The sequence below is a fragment of the Panulirus ornatus genome, chromosome 56 (assembly GCF_036320965.1).
Source record: "Panulirus ornatus isolate Po-2019 chromosome 56, ASM3632096v1, whole genome shotgun sequence".
NCBI lineage: Eukaryota > Metazoa > Arthropoda > Malacostraca > Decapoda > Palinuridae > Panulirus > Panulirus ornatus.
This window is the reverse complement of record NC_092279.1, coordinates 15,776,959-15,794,466: the sequence shown is the minus strand read 5'-3', so window position 1 is coordinate 15,794,466 and position 17,508 is coordinate 15,776,959. Positions and strand designations below refer to the sequence as shown.

At 52.5% G+C, this 17,508-nt stretch overlaps 1 protein-coding gene across 12 annotated transcripts in view; it reads left to right on the top strand.

Moving 5' to 3' along the window:
• Positions 1 to 17,508, top strand: part of LOC139765935 (cell adhesion molecule Dscam1-like) — a 301,572-nt gene that overhangs the window by 186,565 nt on the left and 97,499 nt on the right. The gene's annotated exons all lie outside the window — the stretch shown is intronic.

Genomic DNA, 17,508 nt, shown 5'->3' with positions numbered 1-17,508 from the left:
TCCTCTTCCCCCTCTAGTTCATTTTATATCCTCATATCATTTTCCCCCTCCCACTTCCTCGTATATTTACTTCCACAACTTTTTTTTTCCCTCCCAGGTAATTTCTGCTCGATTTCGGCTCCCCTTTGCACCCTTTTCACACCATTAGCAACCTTGTGCTCACCCTCATCACCCTTGTCATCATCCTTAGCACCCTTGTCCTCACCCTTAGCACCCTTGTCCTCACCCTTAGCACCCTTGTGACCAGCTCCCGTGTGTTCTCCCACTCGTTCCTCCCCCGTCCTCCGCCTGTGTTGTACCCCTCCTGATCTTCCTCTTCCTTCCTCATCCAATCGCATACCATGTTCTCTCCATCCCACCTTTGCTCCCTCCCATCATCCTTCCCCCCCCTTCCACACACACACACACACACACACACACACACACACACACACACACACACACACACGTCCCTTGCAACCTGACAGGCGAGAAACTGCTCCGCTGAATTCTCACCTCATCTGCCGCCGCCTCTCCCTCCCTCCTTCCCCCGCAGTCCGTCGCCTCCTCCCTCCCTTCCTCCAACCCTCCCTCCCCCCGCAGTCCGTCGCCTCCTCCTCCTCTCCAATATTTGTACCAGGTGCGTATTTCCGCCCCGCCGCCTCTCTCCGCCAATCACTCTGCCTTAAAAAGCATTTTAGTGTCGCGTGTTGAATAATTTAACGAGTGCGGCGGCCGGCTTGGGCCTTCCCTCCTCCCCCCGCACGCACACAGACAGACAGACAGACAGACAGACAGACAGACTCACACACACACACACACACACACACACACACACACACACACACACACACACACACACACACACACACACCTCCACATTCATTCATTACGAACTGCTGTTGAAATTCTTTTTCGTGCGGACGCGGGTGTAGTGAAATATTACGCGGGGTAGTGTAGATCGCGGTGGACAGCCTCCTACCACTTGTGGCTAATGTGGTGGTGGTGGTGGTGGTGGTGGTGGTGTGTGTTTGTGTCTTTCTGGGGTTCCCCCAAGACCTGACTGTGTTGGTGGGTCAGTCGGTGTTCATAGTGATCGGATCGTGTGTGTGTGTGTGTGTGGAAGGGGAGGTCCTTTTCGTCCTCTGGTCCACTCGCTGCTCGGCCCGGGTCGGAGGTGGGGGGGACACCTTGGTGATATGGGGAGGTGTGATGGCCTGTTACTGAACACACAGACACACACACACACACACACACACACACACACACACACACACACACACACACACACACACACAGACGAGGCCACGGTAGACACTTTGCCTTAATGGGTTTAATTTCCAGAGTTGATGGTGGGTTATTAGCCAGGGCCAGGACCTGTATAATGTGTCAGCCAACCTTCCCTAACCCCCTCGTCCCAGCATCGGCACAGAGCTCACACCTCCTCGCCAAACACATATGTCTCGACTTATCCCCTCAGGTGGGCGCGCGACGTCTCCTCCTTCAGCCCCCCGTCCAAGCGCTGACCCCCAGGTTACGTACGTGAGGCCCACACACGTCCTTCAGAACGCACGCGACCCTTCGTTAAGGTCGCATCTAGACGCTGACACGGATCACATCTGCCGCCTAGGTCACAGTTCTCTGTCGTTCCTCTGTCGTCCAGGTCACGTCTGAGGTCTGTTCTAGGTCTAGTCTGGGACGCAATACAGCTCTTACGCCCCATCAACCAGGTCGTATATAACACCCCCATCACCCAGGTCCCACATAACACCCCTATCAACCAGGTCCCACATAACACCCCTATCAACCAGGTCCCACATAACACCCATATCAACCAGGTCCCACATAACACCCATATCAACCAGGTCCCACAAAACACCCATATCAACCAGGTCCCACATAACACCCATATCAACCAGGTCCACATAACACCCTCATCAACCAGGTCCCACATAACACCCCCATCAACCAGGTCCACATAACACCCTCATCAACCAGGTCCCACATAACACCCATATCAACCAGGTCCACATAACACCCTCATCAACCAGGTCCCACATAACACCCCCATCAACCAGGTCCACATAACACCCTCATCAACCAGGTCCCACATAACACCCATATCAACCAGGTCCCACATAACACCCCCATCAACCAGGTCCCACATAACACCCATATCAACCAGGTCCCACATAACACCCATATCAACCAGGTCCCACATAACACCCCCATCAACCAGGTCCCACATAACACCCATATCAACCAGGTCCCACATAACACCCATATCAACCAGGTCCCACATAACACCCATATCAACCAGGTCCACATAACACCCATATCAACCAGGTCCCACATAACACCCATATCAACCAGGTCCCACATAACACCCATATCAACCAGGTCCCACATAACACCCATATCAACCAGGTCCCACATAACACCCCCATCAACCAGGTCCCACATAACACCCATATCAACCAGGTCCCACATAACACCCATATCAACCAGGTCCCACATAACACCCATATCAACCAGGTCCCACATAACACCCATATCAACCAGGTCCCACATAACACCCATATCAACCAGGTCCCACATAACACCCCCATCAACCAGGTCTCACATAACACCCCCATCAACCAGGTCCCACATAACACCCCCATCACCCAGGTCCCACATGAGTGTCCCCGCACTTCACACCCTTGGAACGGGTCAAGTATGACGTATCCACCCAGGTCTTGTCCTAACAACCACATGACGTCCTTCACCAACAGGATATCTCACAAAGTACAGAAAAACGTGATAAGATGCTTGGCCAAAGGGCTCCCAGGACCCATTAAAAAAAAGAAAAAAACAGGTACGAAGACACAGGAGCATATCTCTGTACTGTGTCTGTGTGTTATCGGATTGTTAAAAGCCTTGGACATCCCGTGTGTGTGTGTGTGTGTGTGTGTGTGTGTGTGTGTGTGTGGTTGGGGCGGAGTCATCAACCTAGACATGGGTGTGTAAGCAGTCCCTCTCCATCGCTGGAGTTGGCATTTCAAGTACGTTCTGATCCCCCCTCCCTTGGTCGCCTTTTGAATTGATAACGTACAGAATCTCATTTCGTCTTGGCGATAGCTTTAAAGCCGCTGTATTGACCTGCGTGTCTGTGTACACAAGTGCGGGGTCAAGTATGTGTAAAGTATGTGCCGCCCTCCCTCCTGTGAGAGAGAGAGAGAGAGAGAGAGAGAGAGAGAGAGAGAGAGAGAGAGTTTGGGCTTGAGAGAGAGAGAGAGAGAGAGAGAGAGAGAGAGAGAGAGTTTGGGTTCTTTTTTACTTCTCTATACAGCTTCGTTCCGCTCACCGTTTTCTGTTGTTCGTCTGTGCTATTCTGAGCCCTGGTGGGAGGACTTGTTGGTGGTGGTGGAGGATGAGGGTGAATGATATGTTGGAGCTGGTCTGGTCTCTTGATTTTGTTGGAGAATCTGATCATTTTGTTTAGGATCAAGACATTATTATTGTTGTTATTATTATTATTATTATTATTATTATTATTATTATTATTATTATTATTATTATTATTATCATCCATCATCATCATCATCATCATCGTCATCATCATTAATGCTAAAACTATCCTTTGTTATAATTATATTAATTACCATTATTATTCGTAGTATCAAAACTGTCCTTGTTATGATTATGATAATAGTGTAATGATAATAATTATCATTATCATCATTATTATCATTATTATAACCAGTTGTAGAGTGTCAGTAATACAGTAAATTGTGGTAAACCATCTTGTTTTCACCTTGGGGTCAGCCATGTCCTTGGAGGTCAAAAGGTCGTAAGCCAGAAGATGTTTTTTAACACCAGGTCTCCCCGGAAGCTGGCAAGTTGGTGGTCAAGACTGGCTCTTACTGCTGCCGCCCTCACCAGCACGGCTGTCTGGCCCGCCTCGCTCTTACGTAGTGACGGTAGTAATAGTGGTAGTAGTAATAGTAGTAGTAATAGTGGTGGTAGTAGTAGTAGTAGTAGTAGTAGTAGTAGTAGTAGTAGTAGTAGTGGTAGTAGTAGTAGTAGTAGTAGTGGTAGTAGTAGTGGTAGTAGTAGTGGTAGTAGTGGTAGTAGTAGTGGTAGTAGTAGTGGTAGTAGTAGTAGTGGTAGTAGTGGTAATAGTAGTAGTATAGTAGCATCATTTATGACATGACTATTGGTAAAAGGAACATTACAGCAACATGCTTATCATCCCCCATCCCGCACCCCACACCTCCCCTTCCCACACCCCCACGCCACGGAGAGCCCCGGCAGCCCCACACCCCCCACACCACGGAGAGCCCCGGCACCCCCACACCCCCCACACCACGGAGAGCCCCGGCACCCCCACACCCCCACACCACGGAGAGCCCCGGCACCCCCACACCCCCACACCACGGAGAGCCCCGGCACCCCCACACCCCCACACCACGGAGAGCCCCGGCAGCCCCACACCCCCTACACCACGGAGAGCCCCGGCAACCCCACACCCCCACACCACGGAGAGCCCCGGCACCCCCACACCCCCACTCCACGGAGAGCCCCGGCAACCCCACACCCCCACACCACGGAGAGCCCCGGCACCCCCACACCCCCCACACCACGGAGAGCCCCGGCACCCCCACACCCCCACACCACGGAGAGCCCCGGCAACCCCACACCCCCACACCACGGAGAGCCCCGGCAACCCCACACCCCCACACCACGGAGAGCCCCGGCAACCCCACACCCCCACACCACGGAGAGCCCCGGCAACCCCACACCCCCCACACCACGGAGAGCCCCGGCAGCCCCACACCCCCACACCACGGAGAGCCCCGGCACCCCCACACCCCCACACCACGGAGAGCCCCGGCAACCCCACACCCCCACACCACGGAGAGCCCCGGCAGCCCCACACCCCCACACCACGGAGAGCCCCGGCACCTTTGACTCGCCCCGAAGTTTTCTTTGTAGCCAAACTTGCCCGTCGGCCGCTCAGGGGAGCTGCAAGAATATATCATCCAGGTTTTACTCAGGTTCTCCCCTCCCTCCCTCACTCCCTCCACCTCGACTGGGTTCCTCTGTGAGGCTCATGATAAAGTCTTACGGTCTTGGCCGGGATATATATATATATATCCCGAGTCCCACTGATGGGATGATCTCATTCCCAGGGTTTTTTTTATTTCTTTTTTTTTTTTTGCTTGGCATTTGTTGGCGTGTGTTTTAGTGGTGCGTTGACAGACCTTTACGGTCGGGGTCAGTGTGGACGTCCAGTACTTGGGGGTATAGGAGGAGGAGGCGCAGGAGGAGGAGGAGGAGGAGGAGGCGGAGGAGGAGGCGGAGGAGGAGGAGGAGGGGTTGTGGAAATGGATGCGTGCGTAAGGGGAAGGGATGGGAGGGTGGGGTTAAGAGGAGGCGGTTTAAAAGGGGGAGGGAGGCGTCGGGGTTAGAGATGGGGGGTTTTTTAAAGAGAGGGATGTGGGGAGGGTGTGGTAGAGAAGGGAGTTTTTTAAGGAGATGTGTTAAGGTAGAGGATGGGGTTGGATGTAGGGGGTTGGGGGGTCGTTGCGTGGTTGACCCCACCTATCTCCAGGACTGTCATTAAGGCTTTTCTTCTTCCATTTGCACTCCTGTCTTAACCTCTTGAGCTCGGCGGAACGACCCTTTAAGCACAGAGGAACGACCTATAAGCACGACGGAACGACCCGTGGGCACGGAGGGACGACTTCCAGCTTAACTCCCAGGGGCAGTATGGTACACTGCTCCCGTCGGCTGGTTATCGTTATCTAGTTATCGTTATCTGACTATCGTTATCTAGTTATTGTTTTCTAGTTATCGTTATCTGATTATCGTTACCTAGTTATTGTTATCTAGTTATCGTTATCTAATTATCGTTATCTAGTTATTGTTATCTAGTTATCGTTATCTAATAATTGTTATCTAGTTATCGTTATCTAATGATCGTTATCTGATTATCGTTATCTAGTTATCGTTATCTAATTATCGTTATCTAGTTATCGTTATCTGGTTCTCGTTATCTAGTTATCGTTATCTAGTTATCGTTATCTAGTTATTGTTATCTAGTTATCGTTATCTGTGGCTCATCCTAACTCGGTCAAATCTAGACCCTAGATTATCTTCCGGATGTGCAAAAGTTGGCTCTCAGGCGCATAACCGACTTGCCAGCACCTCCTTTTATCCGGCTGTAGCCGGATAATCCACTACGGTGTCGCTTAACTTGAAGTAATGAGCAGCTTGGCCCCGGGAGTGTTGGCACTGGCTCTCCCTCTCCCCACAGCACCACAACCCTCCACTTTAACACGGGAAATAAAGGATATTTACAGGTACAATCACCACCAGATGCGAGAGTCATTAACCATGCCGTTCGTCGCGAGGCACGGGTGAGTGCCTGGGCCAGGGCGCCTCTCCTCCTGCTGGGGGAGAGGAGTGTTGGTGTTGGAAAGAGCGCCTTTCTCCTGCAGGATGAAGAGCGGGTGTGGGTCAGGATGCCCTCCTCCTGCCGAGGGAAGTGCAGATGTGGTCAGGGCGCCCTCCTCCTGCCGAGGGAAGTGCAGGTGTGGTCAGGGCGCCCTCCTCCTGCAGGGGGAAGTGTAGGTCTGCCCAGGGCATCCTCCTCCTGCCGGGCAAGTGTGGCTCTATGTGTGGCATCAGGAGGACACTAGTGGGTTTCTCCTGACGGCGAAGGTGGTCACGCTTCAAGATGAATGGTTCCTGTCTCTCGAGCAGCTAGTGTGCCTTCAGACGGACATGCCCCTACACCTACACATGCATATACTTACCGTCATCTACCGTTGCTCACATCCCGTAACCTACCGTTAGCTCACATCCCGTAACCTACCGTTGCTCGCTTTCGTTAGCCTACCGTTGCTTCCATCCTGTTGTCGGTGCCCACACATTGTCACATACCGTTCCCTTGAGGTTAGGTATGTTACATTCGCCTCTCTTGTGAGTCTTGCAAGGAAGGGCTTCCAGGGGAGGACAAATCCCCGCGGCTACTGAATCGATACAGAATCACTGCCCTTACTTCACCCTACCCTCGATGCGACGACACGACTCTGGGACCTTTGGATTTGAGGATGACCTTTGACTCCGACCCGACGCTGAAGGTTTCGGGTCAAGAGGCCGCGTGTTTGTGCTGCCGTGGCTTTCAAGGCTCGCACCGTCGTGCATGGTGTGGGGTTGACGCCCTCTGAAGACACTGGTCTGAGGGTGAGCAGGCCGCTTGACACGAATTTCGAGGATGAGGAGGCCGGTTGCCGTGGCTCCTGAGGGTGAGGGGGATGGGGTTTAGCGCGGCTCGGTTGCCAAGGTTTCTGAGGGTGTAGAGACGAGGTGGGCCCAGTTGAAAAAAGGCTCCTAAGATGGAAATGCTTATACGAAATGGCTTAGAAACAAAGAATATTGAGAACCTTTACTGGATAAGAAGATTTGACGTTACCCGCTTCAGCTTATATCGAGCGAGGCTGACGGAATGGAGTTGGGGAGAGGGGAAGGGCGTACGTATTGGAGGAAGATGCGGAGAGGAGCGTAGAGGGGAGATGGGGAGAAGAAGAGTGGGGAGGGATGGTGATAGGAAGGAGAGAAGTATAGAGGGGAGATGGACAGAGGATTGGGGAACGGGAAATAGGGAGACGAGTGAGGAGTTGAGATGGATTAGGAGTGGAAGGAGAGATGGGAGAGGGGAGTGGATAGGGAGATTGTGAGACGATGAGGGGGGGTTGGGTAGATAAGGGAGGAGTGGGAAAGGGAAGATGGGGAGAGGAGGAGTAGTGAGCGCCCCACCCGCTGGTACGCTGGGAGAGGGAGCTAAATATCCGGCAGTAGACCAGTGGTCGCCATGGGTGGGTGAAGGCCGCATGCCAAGGGCCCGGCCCTCCTCCCTGAGGCGGCAGCCATCCCCACCCTAGCCTGGGGGAGATTAGAAAATGTTATGTGCTTAGGGGAGGGTCTTGTGTGGGGGGGGGGGGGGAAGGAGGCCCTTACGTCTACAGCAACAGAGCCGCCACGTAACACTGTTGTGACGTCTACAGCAACAGAGCCGACACGTAACACCGTCGTAACGTCTGCAGCAACAGAGCCGCCACGTAACACCGTTGTGACGTCTACAGCAGCAGAGCCGCCACGTAACACCGTTGTGACGTCTGCAGCAACAGAGCCGCCACGTAACACTGTTGTGACGTCTACAGCAACAGAGCCGCCACGTAACACCGTCGTAACGTCTACAGCAACAGAGCCGCCACGTAACACTGTTGTGACGTCTACAGCAACAGAGCCGCCACGTAACACCGTTGTGACGTTTACAGCAACAGAGCCGCCACGTAACACTGTTGTGACGTCTACAGCAACAGAGCCGCCACGTAACACCGTCGTAACGTCTACAGCAACAGAGCCGCCACGTCACACCGTTGTAACGTCTGCAGCAACAGAGCCTCCACGTAACACCGTTGTGACGTCTACAGCAACAGAGCCGACACGTAACACCGTTGTGACGTCTGCAGCAACAGATCCGCCACGTAACACCGTCGTGACGTCTACAACAACAGAGCCGCCACGTAACACCGTTGTGACGTCCAAGACACGGGGAAACGCCCGCCAAATTTGTTATCTCGCTCGAGCCCCTAACTGCTATCGTGGCAGCCGGGGGAGGGAGGAACCTCCGCTCGATAACTGTTATCCCCAAATCGACTAAACCACATTTCACGTTTTCTCTTCCTACTACCCCGCCGCCCACCCGTCCACCAACCCACCCACCCACCCTCTTCTCCTCATCATAGGCCGTCCGTACACCCCACCCATCTCCAACTCCTCTCCCCATACCTCCAGTGGCCCTCCTAACAACCCTTCCTCCTCCCTCTCTCTCTCTCCCCCCGCCTCCACCTTCCCTCACAGCCAATCAAACGCCGGGTTCATCTCCTGTCGTTGGGGAAAGTTATTTCTTGTTTATGATATAGCAAATCACCCGTGAAGACGCCCCTGGATCTGGATTGCCATAAACCTCTTTTTTTTTCCTTTTTATTTTTTTATTTTTTTTTTTTTGTCCTCCCTTTGATAAAGGCCGTCGACGCCTGATTTTCTGGGGATAAATCAGGTTTTATTCATGTATATGGGGGGGGGAGGGGGGGGCTTGACGGCGGGGGGGGGGGGGGGGGGTTGAGGCCCCCCTCCTCCCTGTGTTTCCCAATCATAGTTGTATGATTTATTCATATTGTGTTTTGGATGCCCGTCAGGACTAGAGCGGCCTCACATATATATATATATATATATATATATATATATATATATATATATATATATATATATATTAGTCGTTTGTTGGTTTCTTTTTTTTCATATTTGTTGCTTTTCATCTCCTGTGGGAGACTGATGATCATCTCCCGTAAGTTTCATTTTATGTTCAAAGTTCACAACACGGAACTGATAAAATTACGGTGCAGTAGTTGGGGAACCTGATCCCATCTTCGGGCGAAAAGACATCCGCCTCAGGATCCAGTACGGTGTGTGGAGGTCCCCGTCGTGGCGTTATATGTGGAGTTTGATCCTATCGACGACCGGGATTATTAAAACCCGTCAGTCATAAGTTCTGATCACCTTTGGAAAAATTGGGAAATCTCTTTTTTTTTTTATATTTTTTTTTTGCAGGTGTTCAATATAATTCCATACACACTGTCACTTTGGACGTGTAGGTATATACATGTGTGTATGTGGTTGGGTTGGGCCATTCTTTCGTGTTTCCTTGCGCTACCTCGCTAACGCGGGAGACAGCGACAAAGTGAAATAGATAAATAAATGATATATATATATATATATATATATATATATATATATATATATATATATATATATATATATATATATATATATATATATTGCCCATGACGTCTTTACCTGAAGCTCCTGCAGCTCCAGGACTGCGCTGTTTCCAGTAGCAGGGGACTGATGTATTCTTCTGGAGCGAGAGAGTCTTCAACGAAAGTGTCCACTCCAAGTGACACGACCTCGCCAAAGGGCGAGTCCTCACTCACTCCTTAACCTCACTCAGCCGGGATCCAGCAACACCTACGAGTGTATATATATATATATATATATATATATATATATATATATATATATATATATATATATATATATATATATATATATATGTATATGTGTGTGTGTGGATAAGAAAAAAGTTAAAGGTGACTTCTACCCAAGTTGCCATCGTATCTTTCAATAAAAAGGGGGAAAGAAAACCAGAGTGTTTGTTTAGAGTTAGGGTAGCGACCGTCCATTTTATTTAGGTGGGACTCAGAGCCTTATAGTGTGGCTAGGGAACCACAGCACACATAAACCCACCCCCAGCCAGCTGGCCACTAGTGACGCCCCCTGCCTCCCACCACCATCCCCGTACCACCTGCAGGGAGAACATCCCTTCGCCCTGCGGACATTTGAGTTCGATGGGTGATTGTTAACGGAACGGCACTGGAGGGGAAATAAGGGTAGGCCGTAGACGTGATGGTATAGATGTTTATAATGGTGTTTATTTCCCTCCTCTTTCCCCCCACACTCCTTCTTTCTCCCTGCCTCTACGTAGGGCGTAGGTAAGAGGGGGTTTTCTTCCTGTGAGGGGATGGAGGGAGGAGGAGGAGAAGAGAGAGGGTGTGTGGTGAGGCTGGACGCTGGTGCGATCATGAAGATTCACGGTTGCCGAGCGAGCGAGGAGGTCAAGCAGGCGATTGGGCGAGCCACTGAGGCTCGGGTCAGCCCAGAGCAGTTGGTGGGTGCTCCTTACTACGCCGTGTGTGGCTGCTGCTCCTGGTGACTCCTCTCTCTCTCTCTCTCTCTCTCTCTCTCTCTCTCTCTCTCTCTCTCTCTCTCTCTCTCTCTCTCTCTCTCTCTCTCTCTCTCTCTCTCTCTCTCATACACATACATACACACACACACTAACTGATGGTGAGAAATGTGTGAAATGTGTGTGAAAAGAGGAAAAAAATTTATTATTTGTACATTCAGTCTCATTCATACTCACAAATACACACACACACACACACACACACACACACACACACACACACACATCTGTGAATGTGGTACACTACCAAGCCAGCTGGGTCTTACCTCAGTATATATAAGGCAGGAGCAGCAAATTCTTATGAATTGATGTGGCGCCCGGCAGGGGAGGCGGCGCCAGCCATATTGGCCAGGGTGGACCATATAGTGTCAGCAGAGGTGGGCCAGCCAGCGGCTACCACACCTAAACCCAGCAAACACACAACCAGCGTACCTCCCTACCAGCGTACCTCCCTACCAGCGTACCTCCCTACCAGCGCACATCGGGTGTACTCCCCTCCTCCTATTTGCTCCTCAGAGCCTTTGTTCGTTTCGTGGTACATTTAGCCAGGCACCCCCGCTGTGTGAGCAGTATGGCGGTACTGTGCAGCGGTGCTGCCTGATGGAGAAATTATTCCCTCCCTCCTTAATGTGCAGGGTACGTGGCCCTGTATCCTAACTTGCCTTTATGAGGGTACCATTCCCATCTTCCTTCAGGTACAGACTCCTTACCCTAGCTTGTCCTCACGAGGAAACATGCGTCTCTGGACTGACTGATGACCTGACCCTCGTACTCTGCCTGACGAAGTAGAACGACTTGTCATTGGCATCCGGGATTGATAAAGGAGAGGAGGACGTGTATACTTCCCTTCAGGAGCAGCCAAGAACCTGGCTGTCTGGTTCTTTTCGAGTCCTTGTACTCACACCTTCTTCAGGAGTTGAGAAGGACGTGCCTCTCCGAGTTTCCCGTAGATCTGGCACTCCGACCTCTGTTAGGAGCAGTAGAGGGCGTAGCTCTTACCCTACCGTCGACCGTGGCCTGCGTCAGGGGTTGTGGAGGACAGAGACAAGCAGAGTGAGACCAGATTACAGTGAACGTCGCCCTTCGTCCGCAGCATCTACGGTGCACCACACCAGGAGGAAGGTCGTGGCGTCGGATGTCCCTTCTGCAGGATGGTGACATCCATAGGGGCTAGCCATCCTGCAGCAGGAAGATGTTGGATAACGTCCTTGGGGCTAATCATCTTACAGTCAGGAATCTTCAGGATAACTTCCGTGGAGGCAGCCATTCCAGCAGGAAGCTGCAGGATTAGATTTAGAAATCTGGAGCCGCCCGTCCCTTGTAAGCCGCACGTTTTTGTACACACCCGAGTTTTGATGTGGGGGAACCAGGCGAGGCGTGGTGTCCGGGGTGAAAAACATGGTGAGGGAGATACCCGAATATGGACCAGTCTGGCGACACACAAGTGTGAAGAGAGTCTGGAAGACGCGCTCGCCCTGCCACTAGTCTGAAAGACGCTCGCCCTGGCACTAGTCTGAAAGACGCTCGCCCTGCCACTAGTCTGGAAGACGCTTGCCCTGCCATTGGTCTGGAAGACGCGCTCGCCCTGCCACTAGTGTGCAAGACGCTCGCCCTGCCACTGGTCTGGAAGACGCTCGCCCTGCCACTAGTCTGCAAGACGCTCGCCCTGCCACTAGTCTGGAAGATGCTTGCCCTACCACAAGTATGGAAGACGCTTGCTGGCTACACGTTTGGAAGATACTGTGCCACACGTCAGTCGTAAAGGGGAAGATACACAAGTGAACCAGGGCGTGCCAGAGCGATGTCTGTGTAAACCACAATCACAACATTCAGTGGAGTTAGGCGACTTACAGTAAACCAACACCAAAGGCTTGTTGACACTCAGTAAACCCAAGTCTTGGTAACATCTGGTAAACCAAGCTATCTTGAGGCTTGTGACACGTGGTAAACCAGGCCATCTTGCTGGTTAAGAGTAAGTACCACCACGGAATAAATCAGAGGGCCCGGCGACCATCTCTTGTTCTCTGAATAATCAACGAGGGAACACAAGGGTATTTTTATGGCCGACATTACGTACAGGTGCACGGGTTAGCCCACGGTCGGCCGCTGTAGAAAGAAACACCGGGACTACTGTTTCCGGGTTGATGTGTAATGCAGGCGTGGTGGAGCCCTGTTACGAGACGGACTGTATGATGGCCAGTTAACCTTTCAGTCGAACTGGCGGCTGCGACCACTGCGTGTGTGAGAGGAGGCTGAGGAGGATCATTTAAGGGGGTCGTTTTAGGGAACTCCTCTCCCTTAATCACCTCATTAACAAGATAATTAAGCATGCACCAAGAAACTCGTCTTTCTCCTCGCGTGCATAACGTATGGTAAAAGTCTCGAGATAAATTCGCAACGGCGTATTGCTATGTTGTGCCGACAGATGGCGTGTGGAGGGTTTAGAGAACGGAGGGCATACACCGAGGACGACTGACCTCGCTAACCTTTCCCTGCAGATGCTGGTTGCTCGAGATTAATGTATCTGGTCCATATTTTATGCACGGAAAATTGTTGCCAAAAAATTTACGGCGTGGGAATGTTTAAATCCCCTCCCCCCCACACTGATGAATGGTGTTGTGTGGGGAGGAGGAGGAGGAGGAGGGAGAGGGAGGACGATGCCATCCCCGGCAGGTTTAGGGGAGGAGCACCCAGTCCTCTGGCCTCTGGCCTCCTATCTAGGTCCTCCAGGTGGGAGGAACGTGTTCACCTCCCATCAGTTCCAAGGACTCCTTCCGTCATGCACGTGGCTTCCTCCTTTGTCGTTCGTTCGCGTGTGGTGTCCTTTGGCCGCCCCCTGCTCCCGTCTGGTGGGTACCTCCCTCATGCACCTGTCCTGAGCACGCCCTAAGCGTGTTGTCCTACCAGCTGTGCTCAAGGGTGTTACCCAGGTAGGTTGGGTGTTGGTGCCGTAAACGCTCCAGCTGGGGTACGGACGGCACGGACGAACCCTGGTCTTCCCCCTACGGAAAGTTATGATTTCGTGCACACCTCCGGCCCTGACATCAGCTGGGTTCAGAGAGATGTGATGATACGGTTCCTGAAGGAGGCTTGTGGGTTCAGAGATATGTAATACAGTTGCTGAAAGAGGCGTGTGGGCTCAGAGAGATATAATACGGTTCCTGAAGAAGGCGCGTGGGTTCAGAGAGATATAATTCGGTGCCTGAAGGATGCGTGTGGGCTCAGAGATACTGTAAGGTTCCTGAAGGAGGCGTGTGGGCTCGGAGAGGGATACAGCACGGTTCCTGAAGGAGGCGTGTGGGCTCAGAGAGATAGTATGGTCCCTGAAGAAGGCGTGTGGGCTCAGAGAGATATAATACGGTTCCTGAAGGAGGCGTGTGGGCTCAGAGAGAGATATAGTATGGTTCCTGAAGGAGGTGTGTGGGCTCAGAGATAGATATAGTATGTTTCCTGAAGGAGGCGTGTGGGCTCAGAGAGAGCTATAGTATGGTTCCTGAAGGAGGCGTGTGGGCTCAGAGAGAGATATAGTATGGTTCCTGAAGGAGGCGCGGCTCTTATTAATCGAGTGATTCTCATGCAGATTTTCCGTGGTGTCGGCGATAGGCGGTATAGCCTCTTCTTATGAGACCGCCCCTCCATGGTTGATGGTCGCGGCTCACTCCCTCCATAGCTCACCACACACACACACACACACACACACACACACACACACACACACACACACACACTTGAGAGCACCTCCTTGGCACGGATTCTCTGGTTCGTCTAGCCTGATACGAGTCCGGGGCGTATAGAGGAAGAGGAGGAGGAGGAGGAGGGTGTGGAGAGAGAGAGAGAGAGAGAGAGAGAGAGAGAGAGAGAGAGAGAGAGAGAGAGAGAGAGAGAGAGAGAGAGAGAGCCCTCCCCGTGGTCAGTGGTGGTGGGAGAGTTACAACGCTCCCTCCCTCCCACACCTGTCATATATGTCACTTCCTCAGCCACCACAGACCTCCCTCCCTCCCTCTCTCCCTCCCTCACACCCCCGCGGGGAGAGAGAGAGGGAAGGGGGCGGGGGTAGGGGGGGAGGTCGGTGGATGTTGGGGGGGGACTAAAAAATATCTCCATTGTAAATTTCGATGGACTGGTTGGTCTGTAGCACTATGGACGTCAGGTGGGAGTAGCTGGGCTGGAATTTCAGATAGGAATCTCCGTGGTTGGGAATTACGGTCGTCGGCTGGACCGTACATCACACACGACAAAGGGAGCATGTGATTACGTCACTTCCTGTAGTGTGTGTGTGTGTGTGTGTGTGTGTGTGTGTGTGTGTGTGTTGGGGGGTGGAGTAAGGGGGGGTTGAGGGTGGAGTTTTTTTTTTTTTTTTCGGGGGGGGGGTTGTGTGTGTGGGGGAGGGACGAGATGGGTGGGTGTATATCATTTGGCCGAAGAGCTGGCCGATCTAAGGGAAGGAGGGAGTAGGTGGGGTGGGGGATGATTCTATATGGTAATGACCCGTCAGGAGGAACTACATGGGGGGGTGTGGAGGAGGCACTGAAGGAGGTGGTCAACGTTTTGCCGTCCGCGCGCGAGGTGCGTCCGTCTCCGCTGCGGAAGACCCTTTGCGGCGTGACCAGCCCGCTCCTGACGAAGGAGCCGTGAATACATAGAGATACATTGACTTGATACAGCCCATATGTGCTGCTCTCAGTACACATGACAGGTAGTATCAACGTAATTTATGACGTAGTTCATCAATATCAATGGAATTGTAAGCTCGACATGGACCCCTCCCACTCCGCGGTTCGACCGCTGTTGTTAAAGTCAAGGGTGGGAAAAAAAAAATGTATGTGGAAGAAAACGGGGGAAAAAATTGAAGGTATAACTGCCAGAATTTTTGTAGCGTGTTAGCGCCTGGCCCTCCCAGGACGGAGGGGCTCTATATCAACAGTTTTCCCTCGCGATTCTTTCCCAGGTTTCCCCTTCCTCTCCTCCCCACACCCCCTGACTTGCCGCCGCTTTACCAGGCACAAGGGGAAGGTGGTGTGGGAGGGGAGGAGGGGAAACCTGGGGTTGAACCACTACACCCCCCCCGGGGCCCGGTGGAGGGAAGGAAGAAGGGAGGAAGAGGAGTAGTAGGAGGAGGAGGAGGAGGCTGGGAGAAGAGAGGGGGTGAATGAGGAGGATAAAAAGTATCCGGAGCTCAAAGGAACGAAGAAAAGAGAGGAGGAAGAAGGGGAGGAGGCGTGTTGGAGGGGACGGCCGCCTGGTTGCCAAAGCGAAAGGAGGGCTCGAACCCCTTCAAGGAGGACCTTTCTTCTCGTGGGGCTGGCTGGGGGCATCTGGTCAACCCACGGTCACCTTAGAGTGAGGAGGACGCCCGGAAGACCTCAGTACTGCCATGGATGTCCTACAAGGAGGGCTTGTAGTGTTCTGTATTGGCACTAGCGGGACCTGGCGCTACTAGGATTTTTACTGGTATGGGTTGGTAGTGTGTAAGTCTGATGGCAGTAGGCTCAGGTTGTGGGAGTGGGGATTGACAGCAGCGGTGGTGTGGCAGCGACGGGCGGAAGGGGCCTGACAGCAGCGGTAGTTGACAACAACAGCAGCGGGCGGGAGGGGCCTGACAGCAGCGGTAGTTGACAACAACAGCAGCGGGCGGGAGGGGCCTGACAGCAGTGGTGATTGACAGCAGTGGGCGGGAGGGGCCTGACAGCAGTGGTGATTGACAGCAGTGGGCGGGAGGGGCCTGACAGCAGTGGTAGTTGACAACAACAACAGCAGCAGCGGGCGGGAGGGGTCGTGTGAGGGGTGCTGGTTGGCTGGTTGGCTGGCTGGTTGGCTGGCTGGCTGGCTGGTTGGCTGGCTGGTTGGCTGGCTGGCTGGCTGGCTGGCTGGCTGGCTGGCTGGCTGGCCCCCCGATACATAAGATAATCAGACGGGGCCGTGTTGTGTGGCCTGAGGACAGTTACAGGAGCGGGGCGGTGGTGGCAGCTCACCCGAGCGAAGGCTAACGAGAATTTATTTTATGGAAGCCTTGTCTCTCCTGGCCAGGATTTACTGCCTCAGGAAAAAGGTTTTAAATGGATTTGAGAAACACTTCTCATGGCAATAATCTCTCGAGACCTTATTTTTTTTTTTTTTTTTTTTTTACAGTGGGGTTTAATTCCACTGGAAGTTAATGGAATTTGTAGTTAGTCTCCCCCAATTTTTTTTTTTCTAAGATTTATTCTGACCAATGAACCGGAATATGGTATTCAGAATAATTGTTACTGATAGTGTGAAGGAAGTTGTTCGTGTGTGTGTGTGTGTGTGTGTGTCGGGTCGTTATCAAGTGGGTAGTTGGCTGATGACGTAGTCCCCGTCATCACTCGGGCAGACGATGACGCCTGAGGGCGACGGTACGACCCTTGAGCACGACGGTACGACCTTTGAGCACGACGGTACGACCCTTGAGCACGAAGGTACGATCCTTGAGCACGACGGTACGGGCCTTGAGCACGACGGTACGATCCTTGAGCACGACGGTACGATCCTTGAGCACGACGGTACGGGCCTTGAGCACGACGGTACGACCCTTGAGCACAACGGTACGACCGTTGCGTGTTATGGTATGATGACCTTTAAAGGGCAGGTCAGGGGCCAGGCCATGATAGCAACCAAGGGTCGTACCGTCGTGCTCAAGGGCCGAACCGTCGTGC